This window comes from Alosa pseudoharengus, unplaced genomic scaffold (genome assembly GCF_046254945.1).
Source record: "Alosa pseudoharengus isolate Yale_2024_CS ecotype anadromous, Long Island Sound unplaced genomic scaffold, YU_APseudo_1.1 YU_APseudo_1.1_scf_8, whole genome shotgun sequence".
In the NCBI taxonomy this organism is placed as follows: Eukaryota; Metazoa; Chordata; class Actinopteri; order Clupeiformes; family Clupeidae; genus Alosa; species Alosa pseudoharengus.
Genome location: NW_027468870.1, coordinates 21,487,556 through 21,503,726, shown reverse-complemented (window position 1 = coordinate 21,503,726; position 16,171 = coordinate 21,487,556). Strand labels below are relative to the sequence as shown.

The window sequence follows — 16,171 nt, the reverse complement described above, 5'->3', positions numbered from 1 at the left end:
GCGAGGCTACCGTGCTTGTGGACAGTAACGTTAGCCAGTCACGGAGCATGGCTCAAGGTGAGGCTGCGTTGTTTTATGCCGAACAACTGTTAGTTTAACTGAGCAAGCTCCAGGTTAAATAACACGTAGGTCATCAGTACAATCCAACTTATCCAAGAGTGTAGTCTGAACAGCCCGTGTAGGACGAAGTAAAAGCTCCGTAGCTCCGACGAAGTCACCGGGCTGCGTAGAATAACAATCGTCTGATAAGCGGCGAGAAGAGATGAGGAAAACTGGCGTGTGACAAGAGCTGATATAATCTCGGTGACATGACTCTTTTGGTATACAACTCTCGGTCTGTGGCTGGCGCAAGTTAGGGATATATCCACTACGAAGAGACTGCCTTGGCGGTGAGGTAGCCTACATACTAGCCAGCGGTCTGTTTACTACTGAGAGCAGAAGTGGGAAGCGTAAGAGCCTGAAGCGGAAGTGGTAAGCGTAATAGCCTGAACTCCGGCGCACAGCATACGTCATTACCAAACGTTGCTGATTGGTTAAGGGAACTCCAATGATTTTAAACCTCGAAATAAGCATCCGCCCATTACGGAGACGGATTCTTATTACTTTGTTCCAGACTGTATGACGAAGAGAATTCGTAGTCACAGGCGGTAAGGGCCAGGCTATGTGTGTGTGTGTGTCTAGATGATATCAAGCTAGAGTATAATGGTAAAGCAATGTGTTTGTTCTATGTGTGATTATTTGCTCTGATGTGTTTAATGTGTGTGTCTGACGGCACATTTATCATTTTCTGATTTGACTACAGGATGTGTGCTGTATGTTAAAATATAAAACATTTTACTGGAATGAATCCACCTTGGAAAAACTGAACATGTGAGACCTCTCTCTCGTTCTCTCTCGAACTTTTTGTTATGCATACATTTAAAAAAAAAATACATTTACACATTTTTACCCATTTTTTCTCCCCACGCTAAAAAGACAGCCACATCATACAGAGTATGTCTGTAGGAAGAAATACACCATGTATTTTATGATTTTCTTTTTTGCAGTGGGAGCCTGCCTTACTTCAGTCTAAAAAGGCTTCAGATCTCTTAGCATTTCAATGCGATAGCCAGAGTCAATGCTTTGGGTCCTTACTCTAAATGGTATAAATGCACCTCTTGAGTCAAGTGTAGTCAGACTGGCTCTAGGCCTGTGATCCAAGGGTGTGTCGGTACACGGCTGAATCTGTGCCTATCTCATTGGTTATCTGTTATCTCTGTGGGAGACAATAACAAAAACAGCAGCAACAACAACGACAACCCAGGGTGCAAATATCTCTGACAAGACTTCAAAGACTTTGAACTTTTATTGTTTGTCTGCTCATTCTGCAGTTGTGACAAGAGTGGTGGTTATCCCCTAACTTCATGTGTTATCACCTCTATGATCAGGGGCCTGGTTGCCTAGATACTGGGTTGTTGATCTCACTTTAGAATGCTGTATCGATACCTATTTCCATGGAAACTACATGTGAGTGCAGAGAAGATTTGTTGTCTGTGCTTATGTCTACTTGGTATGCACCCTTATGTTTGACGCACACACACACACACACATTCAGTGTGCTCACATTATGAAACACACAACACATTATTATCATTATGAAGAGCAGGGGCAAATTAAAAAGCTTTAGTAAGATGCCTCATAAATATTAAGAGTTTTCAGATTACCTAAAAATGTCCTTTGGGCAACAAATAAAATTTTTTTTCAATCAGCCATATACCTCAGAGGCATCTTGAATAATTTGTTACGGCACCCCTGGTAAACCTTATTAAAAGCTTAGTTTCTGTGTTTGTGCTGTGTGGAATGGATAATCTTCATGCATGAGAACACTAGTCCTAGAATCCACAGTGGAGCTAGACCCAAATGAATCTTGTGGTACAATGAGGAAAGGGGCCCTGGTGTGATGCAATTGCTGTCCTTGGTCACTTAGACCCAGCACATTTTTAATTTTGGTCTGGCTGTCAGCTGAAAAGCACCAAGGACTCAGTCATGACTGACACTGGATAACAAAGAAAAAAGGTTTAAAAACATTTTGTCTGCTACTGTGAATTGTTGTGTCAATTCTGCCAATTCAGAAACTTCAGAACTCAGACTATCTTTTATAAGGTAATGACTATATAATGACATTGTGCCTATGGGCTAGCACAATTAACAAACATGACAATTTTTGAACACTTTACTTGAACCTTGCTTCATAAAACTAACATAACCATAACCATGTCACAGCTTTATCATGTGGGGGCAGTCGTGGCCTACTGGTTAGGGCTTCGGGCTTGTAACCGGAGGGTTGCCAATTCGATCCCCGATCAGTAGGAAGGGCTAAAGCGCCCTTGAGCAAGGCACCCAACCCCTCACTGCTCCCCGAGTGCCACTGTAGCAAGGCAGCTCACTGCTCTGGGTTAATGTGTGCTTCACCTCACTGTGTGCTCTGTGTGTTCACTAATTCACGGATGGGATAAATCCAAATTCCTTGTATACGCAAGTAAACTTGGCCATTAAACCTGATTTACGATTTACATGTACATAATGTTACCATACCTGTGAAAATGAATATCCAGTGGCATCTCACATCACCATAATTGGTCATTGTCATGACAGGTTAATAATCTGTAACATTAAGGTGTTATGACATAAGTGACCTATAATGGAAACATGACATTGTCAAATAATTGGGAAACAACTGTTGCAATGTGTAGGGCATCTACCATAAAATGTTTATGATATGGTTATTTCACTGTTGCAGGATGCACAGCTCACTTGGAAGGAGTTGGAAGGGGCTGAGGCTGGCAACTGGAAGGTTGCCAGGTTGAATCCCAGATGGTCACTTGATGTTGTGCATTGTGCCCTTAAGGTAGCCTACTTCATCTGCAGTCCACCCAGTTGTAAATCAATCAACCAACCACTCACTCACTCACTCACTCACTCACTCACTCACTCAACCCCTCACTCACTCACTCACTCAATCCCTCACTCCCTCACTCACTCACTCAACCCCTCACTCACTCACTCACTCACTCAATCCCTCACTCCCTCACTCACTCACTCAATCCCTCACTCACTCACTCACTCAATCAACCACTCAATCAATCAATGTAATGTTTATACTGCAGTATCACATGTGCACAATGAACTCTTGCACATTTTAGCATACATCAGATAGTGGCATAATCCCAAACAAAATAAGAGTAGTAACCAACATAAAATAACATAAATTATACGATTAATGAGAACACATAACTCAACACAGGAATATAGCAAAACTATTTCATTGGTGAAATTCTCCCTTCTCAAGGCCTCATTCATACCTATAAAAGCGATATCAAAGTTGCGTTGCAACAGTGAGAGAGAGCACGCGTGTGAGAGAGAGAGTCATTTTACACACACATACACTCACACACAAACACACACACACACACAAACACAGCCAGTGGTTATTTTGTCTGTAATTGCTGAAGTCACTGAATTCCATTAACATTCCATGGTGTTTTGTCACCACATTACTGCCAGTCTCTTCCTCTATGAATGTGGATTAAGACATTCAAAAACATGACATCACTGTAAGGCTTTGTTGTCAATTTTGCTATATATACAAGGCATATAGAGAATTGAAACATTTCACTCCACCTAGTTATTACTTATTAAACCAGAAAAGATGTATGTATGTAGTATGTTACATTCACACACACACACACACACACACATACGTGTGTGTGTGTATGAGTGTGTGTGTGTGTGTGTGTGTGTCTACATAGCTATCTTGACAGGTTTTTGAATGTAACCTGATTGAGCTCCATTCCTACCCCTGGAGATGGCTAACAGTGAGCCATTGTGAGCCAACTTGCAATGGGTGCAACAATAGTGTAGGGGTGCAAGGTTGGCATGGATACATGGACGCAGTGGTGGCATGGGTGCTATGCCTATGGTGGCATGGGTGCAGTCTTGACATGGGTGGTGGTATCCGTGCAATGCCTATGGTGGCATAAGTGCAATGGTGGCATAGGTATTATGGTGGCATGGGTGCTGATCAACTTCAGATCTGTGGTTCTCTTACTCCCACCATGATGAAGTGCTTGAATGGGTGGTGCTACAGCACATAGATCCTCCACTTCATGCCACCTTGGACCAACACCAGTTTGCCTACAGAAGGGTGGTGCTACGCCACCTTGGACCAACACCAGTTTGCCTACAGAAGGGTGGTGCTACGCCACCATGGACCAACACCAGTTTGCCTACAGAAGGGTGGTGCTACGCCACCTTGGACCAACACCAGTTTGCCTACAGAAGGGTGGTGCTACGCCACCTTGGACCAACACCAGTTTGCCTACAGAAGGGTGGTGCTACGCCACCTTGGACCAACACCAGTTTGCCTACAGAAGGGTGGTGCTACGCCACCATGGACCAACACCAGTTTGCCTACAGAAGGGTGGTGCTACGCCACCTTGGACCAACACCAGTTTGCCTACAGAAGGGTGGTGCTACGCCACCTTGGACCAACACCAGTTTACCTACAGAAGCCACAGGTCAATAGACGACACTGTCAACACTGCTCTCCACATGGAATTGATTCCCCTGAAACATCAGGGGACATCCGTGAGGATGCTGTTTGTGGACTTCATCTCTGCATTTAACACCATCATCCCCAGCAGATTAGTCACCACGGTGTCAGTCAGCACACATACAGTACAGATGGATCAATGACTTTTTAACCACCATCTGCAGTTTGTCAGGATGGGGACCCATCAATTCTCTCTCTCTCCCTCTGAGGCGGACAAGAAGGCACTTCAGACAGTCATCAAATCAACACAGAGAGCCACTAACACTCAGCTGTCATCACTAGAGGATATTTACAGATCCTGGTGGCTGTGTCTGGCCACATTATCAAGGGGGACTCATCTCATGCTGACCACCACCTCTTCACTCTGATGAACTCTGGAAGGCTTTACGATCACGGCCTGCACAGACTCCTGTGCATCTACCCCTCCTCCATCAGAGCGCTGAACTCTGCATAGTTTGTATGTAGAACTGCAAAGATAAACAAGGCAAAGGCTTTAGACTCTATGCATGACTCATAGACTCATTTGGATTCACTTGTACTGACATATCCACTTCCTGTTTATGTTAAAACATTGGCAAATATGGCTTTTTATAGTCATTGTCTTCAGGACCTCGTCTCATGGTAATGTAGACTGACTGTGGAAATGTTGTGTGCCACTCCCTCCAGCAAACAGGAAAAGGGTTTAAACTGTTCTTAACCTTAATCAAGCAACTGATGTTACTGTATGTTAGATAAGTTTAGCTATGTTGTTTGATTAGAAATAGCCTACTTTTTTAAAATTGGCAGCCGTGGCCTACTGGTTAGCGCTTCGGACTTGTAACCTTGAGCAAGGCACCTAAGCCCTCACTGCTCCCCGAGCGCCGCTGTAGCAGGCAGCTCACTGCGTTGGGATTAGTGTTTGCTTCACCTCACTGTGTGTTTACTGTGTGCTGAGTGTGTTTCACTAATTCACGGATTGAGATAAATGTAGAGACCAAATTTCCTTTTCTCTTTCTCTTGCCACTCTGCCGTTTCCCAAAGCCATAGTTGCTAACCTGTTAGCAACTTAGTTGGTTGGCAATGGGAAATTGCATTACAACCGACAAAGTTGATAACATAGTTGGGAAATGCGCCTCTGTAGTCTTTCTCTTTGTGCAGTCACAACAGAGGCATTCTAGTCTATTATATTGTTTGAATAAGCCAACTGCTCACTGAAGAACATATACAGACATATAGACATACTGTCTGAGTAGAATGGCCCTGAGGCAAAGTGAATAAGCACAAAAGAGCACTCTCATTCCAAGGTATGAGAGATGGTTTGGTGTCAAAAGAATCAAACCCAAGAGGTTTGACAAAAGACAATAACACACATTCCTTATACAGGCTCAGGCACAGGCTCAGTCCCTGTCCTGTCATGCTTGATCATCCTTAAGCACACTATGTTGATATTTGATTTAGTTTATATAGTATATTTAGTATTTTAGTATCATGTTTATCTTCTACTGTCTCTATTGCACAGTGGAGTTTTTTTATATGTATATTACTTTTTCTGCTGTAAGTGCATGTTGTGTGTGATGTCTGTATGCTACTGAGACCTTGAATGTCCCCTTGGGGATCAATAAAGTATCTATCTATCTATCTATCTATCTATCTATCTATCTATCTACAGGTACATGATACATATTCCTTCTTTTACACCAAGTTTGTGGTCTGTATTGATAATGTGGTGCATGAGGCTTCACACCTATTCTCTGATGCTCTTATATGTGCAATGTAAAAAAAAGTCAAAGCAAATTTATCAAACCATATTATGTTGCAGTTACATAAAACAATATAGTTTTGATTGAAACACAACCTTATTGTGTTCAAATGGTTATTCCAATCGAACAATCCATTTTTCTAATCGAATTACGTAAGGTAAGCGTATATACTGGGAAAAGAGGGTATGTCACAGTTACTAAACCACAAAACATGAAATTCAACAAACTTATGTTTTTTTTTCAAACACAATGTTATTATGTTGAACTGACATATTTTGCCACAGCAATGAATTTATCCAACAGAATCATGTAGGATCAATATGAAGCACCTAAGTACTGAAACAGTAATGTACTGTAAATGAACACATGGGATGACTTGATGTCACCATTTCATTGGTTGTTCATTGTGCTCCCATAAGCCTTTCCAAGAACACTGAGATAATCATGCAGCTCACAGTGTTGCCAAAGGTTTTCACATGTACAACCGATGTATTCAATAAAAACAAATAAAGCCAGCTGGGTTTTTTTTCAGGGGCAATTCTAGACCTAGAGCTTTGCTGGGGCACAGGCCCCCAACTCCCAATACATTAAAAAAATAATAATATTGAAATGTGCGCGCAATATGAAATAAATAATTTAGGGTCCTATAGTCATCCTGGCAATACTGCAGTTCTTTGTAGCTTAAAAAGCCTACTAAAGCCTTCATACTGACTTTTGGTGATAATTTGCAAATGCAGCAAACTTATTTAAGTTTGCCATTAAACCATTGATCAAATCACAGCACTGACAATTACCAGTATATGTTAATGTTACCGTTAATGTGGGCAATCATCATACCTCCCTCATCCTCCTCATCTCTCCTCACTGTTCCTCTCCCTCTGCCTCTGTTCAGGAAGAATTTTCTGATATCCATCTCTGAATAGTTATATCAGAAGGCTATGTTTAGTTTTACAGTATGACAGCTTCACAAACAGTATAGGCTACTTTTACAGGACTCTCTCTACAGTATACGTATAAATCATTATTAATTGTCCGCATGTGTGCATGCAGCCTATGCATGGTGTGAGTGTTTGTGTGAGGGAGAGAGCATGTAAACTGTTGCTAAATTTAGGCTACAATGACACTAAGCATTGAAAAACAGATGCTAATTATGTGGGCAACATTCTCTAACAGCGATCAACTTGTCATTCCAAACTTGTCAAATAAGTTGTGAATTTGTTGTAACTGTCAGGATCTGGACTGGACTGATGAGTTTGTGCCACCCTGGTGGTCATTTTGTGTATTGTCCTGTGTTTGTTTTTGCCTGTTCCCCATGTGCTTTGTGTTACCTGCCTGTCACCTGTCTTTGTCTCCGCCCCATCTCCTTATTTGGTCTGTGCTTCCTGTCTTGTTTCCCTCTATTTCTGCCTCCTCATCTGTTCCCTGTTATTGTCTCGTTGGTTTCGTCCAGTCCTCTGTCTTTCTGTTAATTGGTATGTGTATTTCTACCCTCCTGTTTCTCTGTTCCTTGTCGGATCGTCTCTCTGTTTTGGTCTAGTCAAAGTCCCATATGTAAGTAAATGTTAAGTTCATGTTAAAATAAATTGTGTTTTGTCCATAATTCTGCCTGTTGGAGTCTTGCACTTGGGTCTGCCTGCACAACCCTGACAGTAACATTAAAACAGGGGACAACTTACTCTGTGCTCAAAGTGATGTGACGAGCTTCAGCGGTTTCCACTGTGTGTGTGTGTACAACGAAACACTCATGTTAACGATTTTCATTGGTTGTTGCGTTCAATCTTACCCAGCTACAGAGGTGCTATTTCCTGATGGGCTATTATGGCCCCTTTCTTTTTTTCCTCGTTTTTTTTTTATTGGCTGGTATGTGACAGGCTCGAGTCATGACTAGCAGGCACGGAGATGCGCTCATGAATGCCGTTTCCAGCGAGAGAAGCGCTAGAATTTTACTGGGGCACTGGAGACTTTTACTAAGGCACGTGCCCCAAAGAATAAGGTCTAGTGACACCCCTGGTTTTTTTCAGTGTAGGAAACCTCAAAAGAAAGAGGCACAGCTGCTCAACAAGGCCAATCTCGGTCCACTTATATGGATTTAAGGCCAGTAAATGCCAGGGCTGCTGCTTCACAAAGGACAAAGTCACTGGAGAGAAATGTTTTTCAGTTTTCATCTGGTGAGCACTCTGCTCCCTAGGGGTGTCAGGGATTTTTGCTCCACTCATGGCACCTCCAAAGAACTAATCTGAGAGACTCGTCTCCAAGGGTGCAAGTCCTACCTATTCTTATTATACAGCGACAGGTTGCACTGTCTGCTGGGTAAACTATCATTTAATGCAGTGGTTCTCAAACCTTTTCTGTCATTCCCCATTATGGAGGTGGGGAATTTTCAAGCTCCACCTGACTCCATCAACCCGGGGAAAATGGTAATGCATTTTGGTTCCGCGTTGCATTTCCCGTCTGTTTATGAGTCCTATGTTTGTGTGTGGCTGTTTTGTTTTGAATATGATCTTCCTTGTCAAAAGAAAGGCATTTATTAAAAATAAGCACAAAAAAAATTCCTCCTGTTCATCGTGTCCCACCTGACATGTCTATTCCCCACTAGTGGGGCCCACCCCACACTTTGAGAACCTCTGCTGCTGGGGGTAACGTTCCTTGATTATTACGCCAGAATGAGAGTATAGTTCCATGTCAAATAAGCCTAGAAAATCGCAACATTTCATTTTCTGTTAGTCTTATTACATTTTCTAATTTGAGAAGAGACACGTTTTAAATAGAAAAATATAGGAAATCTTAGTCACTTTTAAGCGTGATGCTAGCGGGAGAGATGCTAATGGTCTAATCCGATTCTAGCTAAAAGTGGTATCGCCAGACTCAGAGAAAGGCTGGATGAACTGGAGAAAGGTACAACTCAATTGTTTAAGTCGAGTGGAGGTGGAAAATGAGTGTATATCCCCAAATGGTGGCATATCCCTTTAAGATGATCTTCTGGGCTTTTGTATTCCTAAATTTGTTGAACAGTTTATCTAGAAAGTCTCTTGATTTTTTGTCTTCCAATATTTTTGACGCTGCCTTGGTCACCACTTTGTGATCTCCTGTGTTTTTTGACCTCTTGGACTCTACCTTGTTTTTGATACTGTTTTGACTTTTTTGTTTGCTTGACAAGAACTTTCATTAAACAGATCTGTGAGTTTTACTCTTTGTCCTGAGTGAGTCCTTGACAAGGCCATATGATGAATGTCTGGCATTCTATGTCTAGTGGGCTGAATATACTACCAGCTGAATAATGAAGGTGATATTTTCACCACTAAATATTTTTACACTTTTTAAAGGGGAATGGATTCACACTGAGATTTTACTGCCCTCATTATGTTGTTAAAATGCACAACCCAATATAATTACAGTGAAGAGAAATCCAACTATGATTATTATTATCATTGATTAATAATTGTGCAGAAGTAAATGCTGTTGATTTATTTGGACTACTACCTTCTGTTCTAAACACTTGTTTGGTTCAGCATTGTTCAGGTGGGAAAAATATATACTTGGTGGCGCTGTTATCAACTCACGTGGTTAAATGTGGCTCCGACTACTGATTTTCATAAGACATCATCAGGAGTTAGAAAGGTTGGATACCGTTGTTTTTAATTGCCCACGGTACCCCCCCCCCCCCCCCCAATATTCTAAAACAATTGTGTGCACCATATTAGTAAAGCAATACAGATTGTACATTTTTCATGAACAATCTGTATAGTGCTTTACATTGTCAAATTAATCTTACAGATTCTTAAAAGTTTATATCCTTAGCAATAAAGCAGATGGAGCCTATTGGGTCTTGATATATCTACAGTACAAGAATCCATAGAAATAGAATATGCATGTTGTTTTATCCAATTTAAGTTTTGCAGATGTATAGTCCATCTTATACACCCATTGAACAAAAAACAAAAATGCAAAAATAGAGACCATATTTTGTGTATTTCTATATCAGAACCACTGGCGTATCAAAATACCAATAATAACATTTCAGAGTGTTACCTTTAATTTGAGACCATGATTATGCTTCTACACCAAGGGGTTCATATACAGTAGGCTAAGTCTTTTATTGTCACCATGCATTTTGGGTAACCAAAAGTCCCATAATCTCCATAGGGCATTTTGTCAAATGCATGGACATATCTTTACAAATAACTGTGTATCTACTCATCTTTTCTTCGATATTGATTTACACACAGCTTCACAAGTGCTGGTGCTAGGGCTCAGTTGTGTTTCTCAAGTCTCAGAGGCCTGAAATGTGGTCAGTTCAAAGATGTTTGTAATCTCTTAGAAAGGCCAAATTAGGTGGGAACAGTGCCCTCTGAAGTAGGTGCAGTGTAATGTTGGGCTAGAAATGACCCATGCCAGATCATGTTAAACGCTTGTTTTCATAATGACCCACTGTGTAAAAATCTTAAAAGTGTGTGATAATAACCAAATACATGTATTGGAGTAGAGAGCAATATTTACATCTGAAATGTAGTGCAGTGGAAGTGTAAGATGGAAATATTACAGTAAAGAATAAGTTCCTCAACCTTTCTTGAGTACAATTCAGTAGTGTAGTATTTGTACTTTGTAAATGTACAACAAAAAGTAAATGTACTTTTAAAAAAAAATTAAAAGTACTTTGTAAATATACTTTTATAAAACTAAATATACTTTGTAAAAGTACTTTATGAAAAGTATATGTTGCTACTTTCCAGTAGTGAGGGTTTGTTTTAACTGGTTGCCTTGCTATGGTCAAAAAATCCCTGTCTGTAAAAGCAGGGTATGGTAGCGCAGATTCAGTGTAAATGCAGAGATGTCAAAGATATTGGTTCCCTCTGCAGCTCTGCCATATGAATAGCTTGTGTACCAGTTTGTTTTCATAATTCGTTTAGATGTTACAATTTTGCAAGGAAGACAGATAGACACACTTACCACTCTCACTAGCTCTAGGCTATACACAATTTTTTTTTTCACGATACAGATCAGAAACCATGCCGAAATGAGAGCGTGGGTTTTACAGCATTTCTGAATATATGACCAACTCCTTTAGGTAGGAACAGACTTGAGCAGGATTCCATGGTAATGAGATTCTATGGTCTCTTCATCCTCCATGAGATGCGTCAGCTTCACCACTCATTGTGTCAACACAAGGACAACAACTATGAGGGGCCGTTTAGGACATTATTCAGAATTAGCTTGCATATACACAAGTGAAACCAAAGTCATTCTCACACTATACTGAAAAACTTGCACATACACATATGAAACCATTCACGCACTATAGTGAAACCTCGCACATACACATATGAAATGCACCCACACATATATATGAAATGCACTCGCACATACACATATGAAATGCTCTCACACACTATAGTGAAACCTCGCACATACACATATGAAATGCACCCGCACATATATATGAAATGCACTCGCACATACACATATGAAATGCTCTCACACACTATAGTGAAACCTCGCACATACACATATGAAATGCTCTCACACACTATAGTGAAACCTCGCACATACACATATGAAACCATTCACGCACTTTAGTGAAACCTCGCACATACACATATGAAATGCACCCACACATATATATGAAATGCACTCGCACATACACATATGAAATGCACCCACACATATATATGAAATGCACTCGCACATACACATATGAAATGCACCCACACATATATATGAAATGCACTCGCACATACACATATGAAATGCTCTCACACACTATTGTGAAACCTCGCACATACACATATGAAACCGTTCACACACTATGGTGAAACCTCGCACATAGACATGAAACCATTCACACACAATAGTGAAACCTCGCACATACACATATGAAACCAGTGATCAATCTGATGAAAAGGATCTAACATACATTGCTGAAAAGTTGTCAAGGAAACCAATTATACAGAAATGTTGTTGTTAGAAGAATGTTTATAGTTAGAAGGCTTTTCACGTCAACAGGAAGGCATTTCAGTTGAAAAGGAAGTCATTTCACACATGGCTTAGTGTTCTGGAAAAGTGAGGAGCTACTAAGATCAGGTAGGAGAGGAGAACGTGGTAGGCTACGGTGTTCAAAAATGATGTATGTACATTTCTTGTTTTTTTGGCTACAAATCCAAAGTTCATTCTTTTATGTGAGGGGAAATGAAGAGGAGGTGACAAGATTTTTTACTGGTGCTTTGGAGTGCATTCAGTTGTTACAAAGAGAAGATGCTAATCAAGAGAGGCTTTATGGCATTCTTGAAGACAATACAAGAACTTTAGCTGCATTTCTGGCCATGTTGTCAAGAGATGATGCTAATAGGGATGTCAGCATTATATTAGGGTCTTTGTACAGATGCTTCCAGAACCTGCTCCATGAACATGACAGACACAGATCCGCTGATGTTTCCCACAATTTGAGGCCTCCCACAACAGCAACTGGGCATCCAGGTCGACCACGATATGCCATAACAACTGAACAAATTTCACACTGTGTATCCTTTGGTATGACATGGCAGAGAATTGCAACCTGCTTTGGCATAAACCGGCGGACCCTCTACAGACACAGACAGAGCCTAGGAGTACAGTCAAGCTATTCTGTGTTGTCCCCTGAAGATCTTAACTGCCTGGTGACTGGTATACTGCAGACAACACCAAATGTAGGTGAAACCTATGTCCATGCAAGCCTGCGAGCTCGTGGCCTGAGGGTTCGGCGTTGGCAATTGCGACAGAGCCTACAGGAAGTTGATCCCATTGGCAGATCATTTAGACGCCGCTATGCCATAAGGCGAAGAGTGTACAATATTCAGATCCCTAATCAATTGTGGTAAGTTGACATTAGTAAAAATACTGATCTTTTACATGAGTAATATTAATTACCTGCCTATTAATACCACACTCAAAAGGATACTATACTTACTTACTATAATGTATACAAACACTTTCAATTATTAAAAAAAGTGACTGACTGTAATTTAGAAAACAGAAGTTATAGATAGCCTATTACTTGTGTATGTTCATGTGCACTTGAACAATAACACAATAAATTGTCTCTTAACAGGCATTTTGACGGCAACCATAAGCTTGTGAGGTGGCGGATGGTTTTTCATGGCTGCGTGGACGGCTTCAGCAGGACAATTATATACCTGCGGTGCTTATCTAATAACAGGGCATCAAGTGTCTTGTCACTGTTTCTTCAGGGTATCCAAAATTTTGGTTTACCATTAAGAGTAAGATGTGATCGATCATGGAATGGAGAATGTATTGGTGGCTCGATTTATGCTAGAAAGAAGAGGGTTACACAGCGTTATTACTGGGGTTTCAGTCCACAACCAAAGAATCGAGAGATTATGGGCAGAACTTAACAGAGTAGTTTCAAGACATTTTATCAATATATTTAATTTCATGGAGGAAGAAGGTATTTTGGATTCTCTTAACGAACTACACCTTTTCTGTTTACATTTTATATATTTACCCAGAATTGAACATGCAGTAAATGAATTTATAAACCAATGGAATCACCACAGACTTTCCACACAAGGGGGGCGAACACCCTTAGAGCTCTGGCATGCAGGTGTCATAAGGAGCATAGGTATCCATCCTGTTGTAGATGATATATTTCTGGACAACAACCATTATGTCAGAGAAGAAGGGCCTTTGCCTGCATTTCAAACAGGCAACAATATAGTGGTTCCTGATATCAATGTTCAGTTAAGCAATGTCACAATGAACACTATTCAAGAAATAAATCCTCTTGAAAATGATGGCAACCATGGCATAGATCTTTTTTGTTCAGTGTTGAATCATCTTACAACAGTTGCCACACAAATTAATTGAAAACAAGAACAATTAGAAAACTTGTTTATTGCGGAAAATGTTGCCATTGTACAACAGCTAAAATGGTTATTTTTTGTTGTTACTGAAAATAAGAATTACCTTAAAAGAAAATATTAGTTGTACTCTTTCAATGCATGTAATGTATAAAAAACATTCAAGACAATCTTCAATGTCCATGGAAATTACAAAATGAATGAATATTCTTTAACAAATAATAAAGTAAAAATGACTCCTGAACAAAACAACTGAGCGCTCACATGGTATGGGCAAAAAAAGTTTTAAAACTGTTAACGGTCACAGAAACAACAGCCTATAAGAACTTACAGTGTACACTTCATCTGAATTGGTCCTAGTCTATCTACACCACCAAGTGACAAAATTGCCAAAATCTAAACTCACAGAAAATTCATGGCTGACCAAATCCATAAGTATTTGCGAGAGCAAAGTCAAATTTTTCTTTGAACTGTTTATATAAATCATGTAGGGGTAAGCGAATGGTGTTTATGCAAGTGTTTGCCGTAGGGAACATGGGCGTGGAAGTACAGTCTGCTCCGTTGTGTATGAATTCGACAGAGGGGCATGGGGAGAAGCCCACTGGTGGCACCATAGTTGCTCCCGTTGCAAAAGCCAAAATCTTTTGAAGTTTTTTTGGCCCATCTTCTTCTAAAAAAAATAAGTGTGACAGTGTCACTGCACACACACACACACACAGTCACTGCTCCACTCCCCTCCCGCCCACACACACACACATCTTCACTGTCATCACTCACATACATCATACATACAGTACTCTGCTTGCAATAGTAAGTCCCTTCACCATACTTGCAGTACACAGCCCCCTCTCCCCTACATACACAGCACATTATTTCATCAGGAAGCTTCTGCAACACACATCCCCAACATACTTACAGCACACTGCCCCCCCCCCTCCAATACACAGCACATTGTCTCATGAGGAAGCTTCTCCAACACACATATTGCACACTGCCCTCTCCCCACATACACAGCACACTATCCCATCTCCCTTGTCATCCCCCCAACACATACACCAAGAGCCCTGGCAGTTGGGTTAGCCCCTTGAGCTGTGCATCTGCCCAAGGTTTCTTCCTTGGTAAGGGAGTTTTTCCTTGCCCCTGTTGCTCTTGGGTGCTCCTTGTTGGTGCCCCCCCCCCCCCATCCCAATCCTCCCCCACCTTTCTTATGCAGCCCTTGCCACTTAATCTACTAAACCCCTCTTCTACTGCACTTTTTACCCCCCCCCCCCCATAAATGCACAAATAGGCTGACACCAGACATAATTTCACTGCATTTCTTACTTCCTGTAACTATAAACTTCCTTGTATCCTTGTATCCTTGTCATTCTATAGAACTGTACAAAATAGAATAAACTTGTGTGGTTGTTTATAAGAACATAAAATATTTACGGTATGAATCCAGGAGATAGTCCCTCCAAAAAGAGACAACAGGGTCCTCTGCAGTCCATTTGTTGCTGCCCTCAGTTGAACGCCGGATTTCGAACAGGTCCTCCATGAACTCCCACGTCATTGGGCTTGGTTGAAATGAAAACAGGGGGCGGAAACTGTCTGGATATTGCTGTAACAGGTTCAGAACACCAAGTGTTTTCAAACCTTCACGGAATCTGCAAAATTACACAGAACAGGCAAGATTAAGTAAAATCTATTCATGATTCCTTATTCACTTTTGTGCTGTGCATTTGTATCTTTGTTTAGACATAAAAATTATGTAAACTTAGTCCCAGACCAATGGCCAATGGGTGACAATATGTCTCTATTGTGATTACCTTAATATTTCTAAACTATACCTTTGGAATGGCCCTTGTACACGGTGGATGACCTGAAACATGACAATGTCGTGTACTAGCAGATCCTTATCCCTTACAGAGCGCATGGGCCTCAGACATCCTGCATTGGCCAGGAAATCAAGTAGAGGAGCCTTTGAACTCTCAAGCTCCTCCAGAGTTGTA

At 40.9% G+C, this 16,171-nt stretch overlaps 1 long non-coding RNA gene across 1 annotated transcript; it reads right to left on the bottom strand.

Annotated features, from left to right (window-relative positions):
- Positions 1 to 14,679: 14,679 nt before the first annotated feature.
- LOC143112470 (uncharacterized) lies at positions 14,680 to 16,171 on the bottom strand. Its single transcript, XR_012984760.1, has 3 exons — positions 16,010 to 16,171; positions 15,612 to 15,826; positions 14,680 to 14,850 (listed from the first exon to the last, which is right to left on the bottom strand). It is a non-coding gene; the product is annotated as an uncharacterized LOC143112470 (long non-coding RNA).